Source organism: Ursus americanus, chromosome 30 (genome assembly GCF_024610735.1).
Source record: "Ursus americanus isolate L20-20 chromosome 30, mUrsAme1.1.p, whole genome shotgun sequence".
In the NCBI taxonomy this organism is placed as follows: Eukaryota; Metazoa; Chordata; class Mammalia; order Carnivora; family Ursidae; genus Ursus; species Ursus americanus.
This window is the reverse complement of record NC_142156.1, coordinates 24151726-24161692: the sequence shown is the minus strand read 5'-3', so window position 1 is coordinate 24161692 and position 9967 is coordinate 24151726. Positions and strand designations below refer to the sequence as shown.

General features: G+C 53.9%; 1 long non-coding RNA gene across 1 annotated transcript; it reads left to right on the top strand.

Moving 5' to 3' along the window:
- Positions 1–742: 742 nt before the first annotated feature.
- LOC123780416 (uncharacterized) lies at positions 743–2984 on the top strand. The gene is made up of 2 exons (XR_006776397.2): positions 743–2070; positions 2440–2984. It is a non-coding gene; the product is annotated as an uncharacterized LOC123780416 (long non-coding RNA).
- Positions 2985–9967: the final 6983 nt, after the last annotated feature.

The window sequence follows — 9967 nt, the reverse complement described above, 5'->3', positions numbered from 1 at the left end:
GATTCTGTCTTACGTTTTATCCACTCTGTGTGTGCCCTCTATTGTATTTTTCATCTCATTTGTTGAATTCTTCAGTCCCAGAATTTGTGTGTGTGCTTCTGTCTGTCTCTTTGTTAAATTTCTCATTTCGTTCATGTACTATTTTTCTTATTTTTGTTTCTGAAAACAAAACCCTTTGTGCCTTGTCTTTGGTCTCCTTCTCAGCTCACAGACCTCAGCCTTTATGTTTGGTTCTTGGAGGGCAGTTGTTCCCTTTTGCTGAGGACATGCTCCTTTAGTTTCCTGTTGCTGCTCTGGGGTGTGCAGTGGTGGACATCACCTCAGTCTCTGCCAGTTGCCCTCAGGTGGGAGGTGGTTAGATCTGGACTTCCTCTGTCCCCGCGTGGATGCTTCTGCTCCCCCTTGGGGCACAATTCTTGAGAACTTACCTCTCTCGTTTCCCAGAAGGGGGCCCTACAGACCCCCGTGTAGTGTCTCCTCTGTGCCCAGGGAGCCCGCCACGGCCCCGGGGAGGTGTGGGTTCAGTGCTGTAGGTGCTGGGGATCCTCAGGTGAGAAGCTCACGGGCGAACCTCTGGTTGACGTCCTGTCATGAGGACGGTGCCCCTTCAGTGCCCTTGGATCCTCTCTGGAGTCATGGACGTCCCGTCTCAGTCCTCTGGGTGCTGCCAGAGAGAAGTGGGTTTCTCCTGCAGCACCCCACAGAGCTGGGGAGCCGGCTGCTCCGGGTTCTCCCTCCCACCGGGGGGGGGGGGGCTTGCCGCCAGCTAGCTGAGCCCTGCAGTGTCACCTTCGGGGAGTGCTGGTACCGGCAAAGCTCCTCTTACCATTTCCAGCGCATTCCGATTCCTAGGATGTGCTGCAGCCTCCTCTTGGGGCTGGCTGGACCCACAAGGCCTCCCTTGTCCGTGCGTGTCTGTCTGTCCCAGGGAGCACTGCCAGGTTTCCCTGCTAGCAGTGAGAGGGCGCGGGCAGGTTCCCCGGCTCCGGCTGAGTTTCGGACTGTGGAGGCCTCTCTGCCTTCTACTGGACGCACAGCTGGGTGACGCTCCTCCCAGATCCTTTGGCGTATGGAACTGTATCCTAGAGGCACTTTTGTTCATGGATGGATGCCTGATTAGTGTTTAAAAAGGGAGACAAAAAACAGGGATGTCTTACATGCCATGATGTTCTAAATGCTTCTCTAATACTCCAGTTATGTCAATACTAGCCTGATGGCCCCCTAATTCCCCCTGGTATCTGGCCAGGTATCACACTGACTTGGTTTAACGCCCTGTTCCCCAGGTGAGCCCACCTTAATCTCAGGAGTCTGTTCATAGCTGCATTATCTAATTATGTACACGTGTCTACATGGAACAAAGATAACTTTCTAAAACCCCAGGTTATGTCTATCCTGACCTGGAATACGTTAATTTTCCAGGTGTTTCTACACTGGCCTGTGATATCTAGTTCGCTGTGTGTCTAACCAGACTGGATGTTTCTCTAGGGCCCCAGGTAGGTCTACGCTGATCTGGGCTATCTTTCTCCGTCATCAGTAATGTCCACCCTGACGTCTCCAACAGGACCAGGATGTCTAACTGCACGCAGAGTCTAATACGACCTGGAATGACACAGCTTCCCAGGTGGTTCTACTCTGACTTGCGATGTCCCCGTGTCAGTCGTGTTTGGGTGTCTCCCTAATGCTGCAGGTGTGTCTAACATGTGATGCTCTGTTTCCTCAGGGGACGCTACCATGATCAAGGACATCACCTCGATTCCTCAAGTATTTCTAGGGACCCAGGAAGTCTCCCTGGTTCCCCAGTTGTGTCAGCCCTGGTCAGGGATGCCTCCTTACTTACCAAGGGTCAGGTTATAGGCACTGAGGTGTCTCCCTAATAACCCAGGTGGATGTGCACGTGCCTGGGGTGTCCATCCTGACCAGAGTCTAGGCTACAGGTGTGCACTGAAGGGGGATGTCTCCATGATTCCTGATGTCAGTTCTCTATAACCCAGGATGATGTCTGCCCTGACCCGTGTTACTCCTCTTACCGGGGAGGTGGACCTTGCTCGCCTGGCGTGTCTACCTTTGCAAGTAGGTACAGCTGGGGAATTTCAGAGACCTGACAAACTCCTTAGACGTGACCGTCTCTGGCAGAATATCTACAGAAAGCATCTGCACCATACTTAGCCCGAGTTATGTCAGGCAATGGCCTCGCCTTAGCAATACCATTCTTATTCAGAGTATAGTCTAATACGTGCTTTGCTCACATAAATAACAAAAAATTGAAACCCAATTACACATTATGAAAAATGCAGACTGGCTTGTAAAAGTAAAAACCAAATCTGATTTAACCAGCTAAAAAGATCAAATGGGTATGTTGGCTTTGGGGTACTTTTCAAACACTCGGTATTATTCTCCTAATCACATTAACGATATCCCTGTGGCTTTAATTTTTTTAAGGGTTTTCAGTGTTTTTCAGCAGCCACTAACAAATTAAACCACCTCTATTCCATGTGAACTGAACAAAAGTCCGCGAGCAAGAATTATCGGGCTCCCGTTCACAACCTTCTGACGTCCACAGAAGGACCGTGTGACAACCGAGAGCAGGGCTCAACAGCCGGCCACTCTCAGGTCGACGGAGACTGTGATCTAGAGGTGGGGGAGGGGGCTAAAAATGAAACGGGAACCACAGTTTGGTATGTGGGGACTCCTACTTAACCAGATCTTAAAACTGTCCTGATTCCAAAGCTGTGAACTCCACGTTGGAGCCAGCGTGGGTCCTGTAAACTGCTCGCACAGAAAAGCTGATTGGCCAGTCAGGTGAGCTGACGTAATGTTGCTATGACCAGTCCCGGTGGAAAACGACGTACTTAACACATTCCTGCTTCATAAACTGAACTGTAACAGCCGAGAGCAGTTTCTTAGCCACTTTCAGTTTGAACATTTCCCTGTTCCCCAAATGCTTATTTTCCCACTCAATAAAATACTCCTCATCTCAAGTAAAACTCATTGAATTTTCTTTTGATAGACACACCTACAGAATTAGACACCACAAGCCTGTGGAGGTAGGGACACAGCCCACGTCAGTGCAGACATGCCCTGGGAACTAGGGAGATACCCAGGCCAGTGTAGACAAACCCAAGGAATGAGGGGGCTCTCCTGAGTTGGTGTAGACCCGTCTAGGGAATAGGGGACTTAGACCTATGAGGTCCGAGTAGAAGCATATGGGAAATGAGACATGCCAGGAAAGGGTGGACACAGCTTGTGCGTTAAGGAGACCATTCATCTGAGAATAACCCTGGGGAGTTAAGGGTGACATCCCTCATCAGAGAAGACATAGAATTCAGAGATCATGACAGAAACAACAGGGCTTAGGGAGACATTCCTGGTCAGAGGAGAATAACCTGGGGAAATATTCAGAGTTCCTAAGACAGAACAGACACAATCTGGAAATTAGACCTACAATGTCCAAGATGATGCATCTGGAGAATAGCGAGAGTTCGGAGCCAGTGTAGACACATCTGGGGAATTAGGTACATGTCCAAGTTTGGGTCAACATACCTGTGCAACTGGGGAGCCATCTCAGTAAGACCCACTTGGAGGATCAGGGAGGTATTCCAAGTCAGGCTAGACACACCCTGGGGGAGTCAGACCTCCAAGTTCAGAACAGATTCTTGCCCGTCTGGTCGCACAGCTGGGCATCTAGGGTGACCTACCCGGAGACATCGCAGGTCAGGGCAAACATGTAAGTAGTGACATCACGGGGGGGAGTAGACACCTGCCTGGAATTAGACGTTCCGTATTAGTGAAGGAAACCACAAAGACTTAGATAAATAGACCTACTTGGACACCCCACATCGAGGGGGACGCGCCTTGAGGAACGGAGGTAACACAGGCCATGCAGCACACAGAGGAGTCGGGGAGACACTCCAAATCAGGCTCCGCAGAGACAAAGCTGGGTTATTAGGAAGGCAGGTCAGGTCCTTGTAGACCCAACTACAGGATTAGAGATCCCTCCCAGGTCATAGCAGATCAAACTGGGGATCAGTGAACTATTCCAGGCCAGTGTAGACACACAAGGGGAATGAGGGAGATCACAAAGGGTCACTATAGACCCAAATGAGAACTAGGGACAAACAATGGCTGAGAAGTAGCCTGTTCTGTGTAGATACACCTTGGAAATTAGGAAGACTTCCAGGTCAGTGTAGACACTCCAGGCAATTATGGAGAGAACCTAGGGCACAGAAGTGATACCTGACGATATAGGGGGACCTACCAGATTGGTATAGAAACATCTGTAGATACATCTGGGGCATTTGAGGGAATTCCCAGGTCAGAGAAGGCACGTGTGGGTATTGGGGTGACATCCCAGGTCAATATAGACACATGCAGAGATCCAGGGAGTCATCCCCAGAGCAGACACTCCTGGGTAATTAGGGAAATATCAGGGCATGCACCTGGTAATTAGGGAGATACCAGCATGGACATAACTGGAAATTATGGAGGCACGAGTGGTCAATGTTGAGGCACTGGGGAAGCCAGCAAGACATGATTGGTCAGAGTTGACACCCCTGGGAATGAGACTCTTTTCCCAATCAGTGCAAACACACTCGGACCAGAGATCTGTTTCAGAGTAAACACACCTAGGAGACATCGCTGGTTAACACAGACACACTTGGGATTGATAAACACAGCGCTGGTCAAGGCAGGTCTACCTATGAACTAGGGAGACATCAAGGTCAGAGTAGAAACGTGGGGAGGTAGGTAGAAAGGTCAGTGTAGACACAAATGGGCATACAGCAGGTCTCTCACTTCAGAGGAGAAACACCTAGCAATTAGGGTGACAGCCCAGGTCAACGTATACAACCTGGGGACCCAGGGCAACACTGAAATTGAGAGGACGCACTCCCAGCAAACTAGGGACATCCTCTGTTTAGCGTATGCACACGTAAGGAATTAGTAGATGTCCAAAATTAAGGTGATCAAATCTGGGGAACTAGGGAACAATTCCAGGTCAGCATAGACAGTCCTGTGAAGTTAGGGAGACATCCCAAAACAAGGGAGACAACCCAAGTCAGATTAAACCTGAGGAACTGGTGGGAAATCCATGCTAATGAAGACATTTCTGAGTTTTGAGATATCCCAGGTCAGGGGAGACACATCTGGGGAAATACGGAGACATTCCAGGTCAGCACAGACATGAGGGGGATTACAGGGTTCCCCAGTTCCAGAGTACACAAGCCCATGAAGTTAAGGAGATAGCCCTAGTCAAGCTAGACACTCCTGGGAACTAGAGAGAGATGCCAGTTTAGGGCAGACACACCCGGAGACCTAGGGAGACAGCCCTAATTAAGGTAGAAACAACCGGGAAATTAGTGAGACGTCCTAGTGGTAGACCCAGCAGGGATACCAGTGAGAATGCCAGGATCAGGGTAGAAATACTGAGGAAATTAGGGAGACACCCCAAGTCAGGACAGCACACATGGGGAATTATAGAAAGATCCCAGGTCAGTGTAGACACATCAGGAGACAGAGAAACAATCAGGTCGACGCAGACACTCCTGGGGAATCTCGAAGTTCTCCCCGGGCTGAGTACCTCCCTGGATACACCTTTTTAAATTGGGAGGCCAACCCACATCAGCATAGACACATCTGATGAATTACAGAGACGTTATCAGTCAGGGTACACGCACTAAGGGGAACTAGAAAACACTGCAGGTCAGAGTAATCCCCGGGGGAATTAATGAAGTGTCCCAGGGCGGTTCTGGCATGCCTGATAGATTAAAGGGGACTTTCCAGGCCAGTGTAGACACAAGTGGGGTACTAGGCAGACATACCAGATTATGGCTGACACTTAAGCTATTAAGGAAGCATTGCAGGTCAGTGTAGACACAACTGCAGATCCCAGGATGGTACAGACATACCTCAGAATTAGGGAGACATCCCAGGTCAGGAGATCAGCACCTGGTGACTGAGGCAGACTCCAAACTCAGGGTAGACACACTTAGTGGATTAGACCAGTCAAGTCGGAACAGACGTAGGTGGGGACTTAGGGAGACGCCCCCAGGTCCCGCAGACTCACCTGTGGCGCTAGGGAGCTATCCAAGGGCAGGTAGAAACCCCTGGGGAATCAGGTATGCCTCTCAGGTGATACTAGACACAATCACAACCAGATTCTCCAGCGCGGACACCGGGAGCACAGGGCGACCGCCCTGGTCGTGACAGACACACACAGGCTTTAAGGAAACCTACACGGTAAAGGTAGATACAAGTGGGTAGATTTGAAAACCTCTCAGGTGAGGGTAGGCACACCCAGGTTTTAGGAGACAACCTAGGTCACGGAAAACAAACACGGGGAGACACAGACACATCCTTGGTCAGGAAAGACACGTGAGGAATAAAGGAGAGAAGCCAGGTCATTGTAGACATACCTGGGTCATTAGGAGATACACTCTTTCAGTGTAGACACACCTGGAGAAACAGGGTGCTATTCCCGTTCACAGCAGAAACATCAGTTATCAGAGAGACATTCCAGGTCCTAACGCACACCTTAGAAACGTGGGAGACACCCGAGGACAGGGTAGACGAGGAATTAACGAGATTTTCCTGGTCAGCACAGGCACACGAGGAATGTCTCGTAGACACAGGAGGTCAGTGTAGAGACACCTGGAGGACTCGGAGACACCCGGATTTGGACACACTTGGGGAATGAGAAGATCCCATGTCCGTGTAGACATAACTGGTAAATTAGAGCCCCCAGGCCAGGGGTGACACATCTGGGTAATTAGGGTGATGTCCCAGGTAAGAGTAGACACACCTGGGAAATGAGCACCCCAAGGGCAGAACACAGGGTAAGTGCTGAAGCGATCCAGTGTCAGGGCGGACACTCAGAATTCCAGGGACACAGCGGGTGGGGACAGACAACAGGACCGCGGGGAGCCAGCCCAGCCCAGGGTAGGCACAACTGGGGAACTGGGGACACGGCCCAGCTCACGGGGACTAGGGACAGGTGTCGCGTCAGCACAAGCACACCTACACGAGCTGCTGGGGAGACATTCAGGTCTGCGTTACACCCGGGGGAGAAGGAAGACAACCCAAGTCAGAGCAGCAGACACGTCGCTGGTGACTGCAGCCGTCCCCGCTCAACTGTGGTGATTTCCCCGCCACAGCGCACCTGCTGGGAACGAGGAAGACATTCTAAGTCAACGGACACCAGCATCTGGAAGCAGGCAGACATCTCGGGTCAGGGTAGACACGCGTGGGAAGGAGTCGTCCCAGGGCAGCTCGGCCATACCTAAGCGATGGGGCCGTACAAACCCGGGGACTGATGCACACACCCCAAGTCTGTGAAGACCGGCCTGGGAATGAGGGCGATGACCCAGGTCAGCACGTGTGCCTGGGGACTCAGGGGCTGCCCTGGTCACAGGAGACACACCTGCGATATCAGGAGACATCCACGCTCGGAGCAGGCACGACTGGGGAACGGAAGGAACGCCCAGGGTCAGGATAGAAATACCTGCGTGAAATGGTGTGCTCCCAGTTCAGACCGTACGCACGAAACAGCGGGTGCACGTCTCCGCGCCGAGCGGACACAGCAGGGCAGTCAGAAACCCCCGTCAGCGTAGACACACGTAGCAAACACTCAGACACAGCAGATGAACTGGGGGTAAATACTTGGAAAAAATCAGCAAGTTCGTATCCTTACTGCACTAACGGTGCGTTCCAATCAGCGGAAGGCTCCTCCGTAAACAGGGCACACAAAGCTTAGAAAAGACACACGTAAATCACTGGCAAAGAACTGAACATCGCTGGTTCTCAGACACGCACATGAGAAGACAATACACCTTCGTCGGCTGGTTCAGTAAAGAGTAAAACTGCAGTAATCGAGCTGACAGGGTCCAGGGACTCGGTGTCCTCAGGGACTCTTAGGGCTGGGAAGCGTCAGCTGCACACTCCCGGGCCGGCTTGGCGACATGTGTCAAAGCCTTCGACCCCTCACAGGCTCCTGCAAGGACAGGCTTCCAGGACGTGCGCAGGGGTGGGCGGCGACGGCTCGCTGGGCGGGAAGCACGCGGCCCACATATCAAGGCTCCAGGAATAGAACCGAGACTTCACACCTGGAGGTGTCCGCATGGTGAAAACTGTAACAAAACACCGGGGGACCCATAGTCACTGGGACAATGCCCGTGGACTCATGTGAAATTACAATGAGAACTTTGAGTGTATCGTGGCCCAATTTTGTTTCCAAGTCTGCGTGTGGCCCGATACGTGGGAAATTGCACGCGCGGAGAAAGAACCAGCAGGAGGCCCGCGGGTGGGGTCTGGCGGCCCGGGACTCCGCGCGGCCTTCCTGTTTCCCTCGATGCTCCTTCACTGCTCTGCTTTTTCTCCCGAGGGGGGTCTGGCCCTTGGAGGAGCTCCAAAGCTGCATGGGTTCCAGGTCGGGGAGGGAGAGCTGCTCCCGCTTCGGACGGCAGGCCCGAGCCCTGGACCCCCTGGCCCAGCGCGAGGGTCTGGAACCGCCAGGACGACACCAAGCCCGGGAGGGGACCGCAGCCTGCCGAGCATCCACCAGGGTCTCACACCGCCGCAGAGCCAGGAGCTGCCCGGGGCTGTGGCTGGTGGGGCCACGTCGCACACAGGAGGCCCCAAGAAGCCGCTGGCCTGGTGGCCTGTGCGGCCGGAGTCCCTGCACACGGCGGCTGCGGCCCAACCCCAGCTTCGCAGCCCCGCTGGGAGCTCCAGGCATGTGCACCTCCTGCCCCGTCCCCAGGACCCCCTCTCCCAGGAATTCTGGGCCAGACGCCCCCGCCCTCACCATCTGCAGCCGGCCGGCCTCAGCGGACCGCAGCCAGCCTGCAAGAAGGCCACAAGGCCCACACCGTAGCCACGCTGCCGTGAGAGGTGGGCACGGTCTGACCTTGTGCTCCGTCCCGAATGCCAGGTCAGGGGCAAAGTCAGACGCAAAGTCAGACGCAGACGCGCACATGGTTCCTTTAATCCAGGGGGAGGTGGATTCCTTGTCAGACGAGGGAGGGGCTCCTGACACTCTTTTGTTTGTTTAATCCACGGCCTGTCAACTGGGTCCTGCAGGAAACACACCCGGAGGTTCACACCAGACACGTGGAAGAAGGTCTCCTTAGGGAGGACCCAGCACAGGAGTTAGGAGACCCAGAGAGGAGCCCGGGGGAGCTGTTTCCACCCCCGGCCTGCAGGGCAGGGAGGGGACGGTGCTGCTGGGTCCTGGAGAGAAGGGGGGCTCCCAGGCGCTGAGGCCCTGAGCTGGCGATCACCGCCCCCGCCCCGGGCGCAGCCCCAGCAGGGAGGACCCCAGCCTCTCTCCACCCACCCCCATCTCCTGGGAGTGCCCACTGCTGGGGCCTGAACATGAGGCAGGAGGCCGGGAGCCGGGCCACAGCGCCCCCAGGTCCTGGCTCCGCGAGGGACTGGGGTGAACGCGGTCGCGGTGCAGCCTGGATCTGGAGGGCGGCAGAGGGCGACCTGGAGATGCCCCGAGGTCTCACCTGCCAATGCGGGTACCCGGGTGCTCCTCACAGTCGGAGTCTCGGCAGTGCCGGACTCTGTCCGCCAGGCCACGGTCAGCGGCCCCTTGGAGGGGACACACGCGACGGCCCCCACGGCCCCACCCGGATGCCTCCTCCGTGTCCCCCGACGGCCCTGTGCCGTCTGAGTGCGGGACTCAGGTCCAGGCTCCGCGCCACACGGCCGGAAACCAGAATCTCGCTCTCTCCTCACACCACCCGGTTCCACTGAGACCAGCAATAGAGAGAGAAAGAAAAATAAACCTGCCCGCAGAAAACTAATAAGAAATGGGTTTAGCGCCTTTGGCAAAAAGAGCCCAGAAATGCAATAATTTTTTTTTCCCTTAACATCACATCCACAGGCTTTTGTGGAGGAAGTATTTGTTCAGCTCCCAAAACGAGCAATCATGAGACGCTGTTGGAGTGAAAAGCCTCTGGTCTGCGGA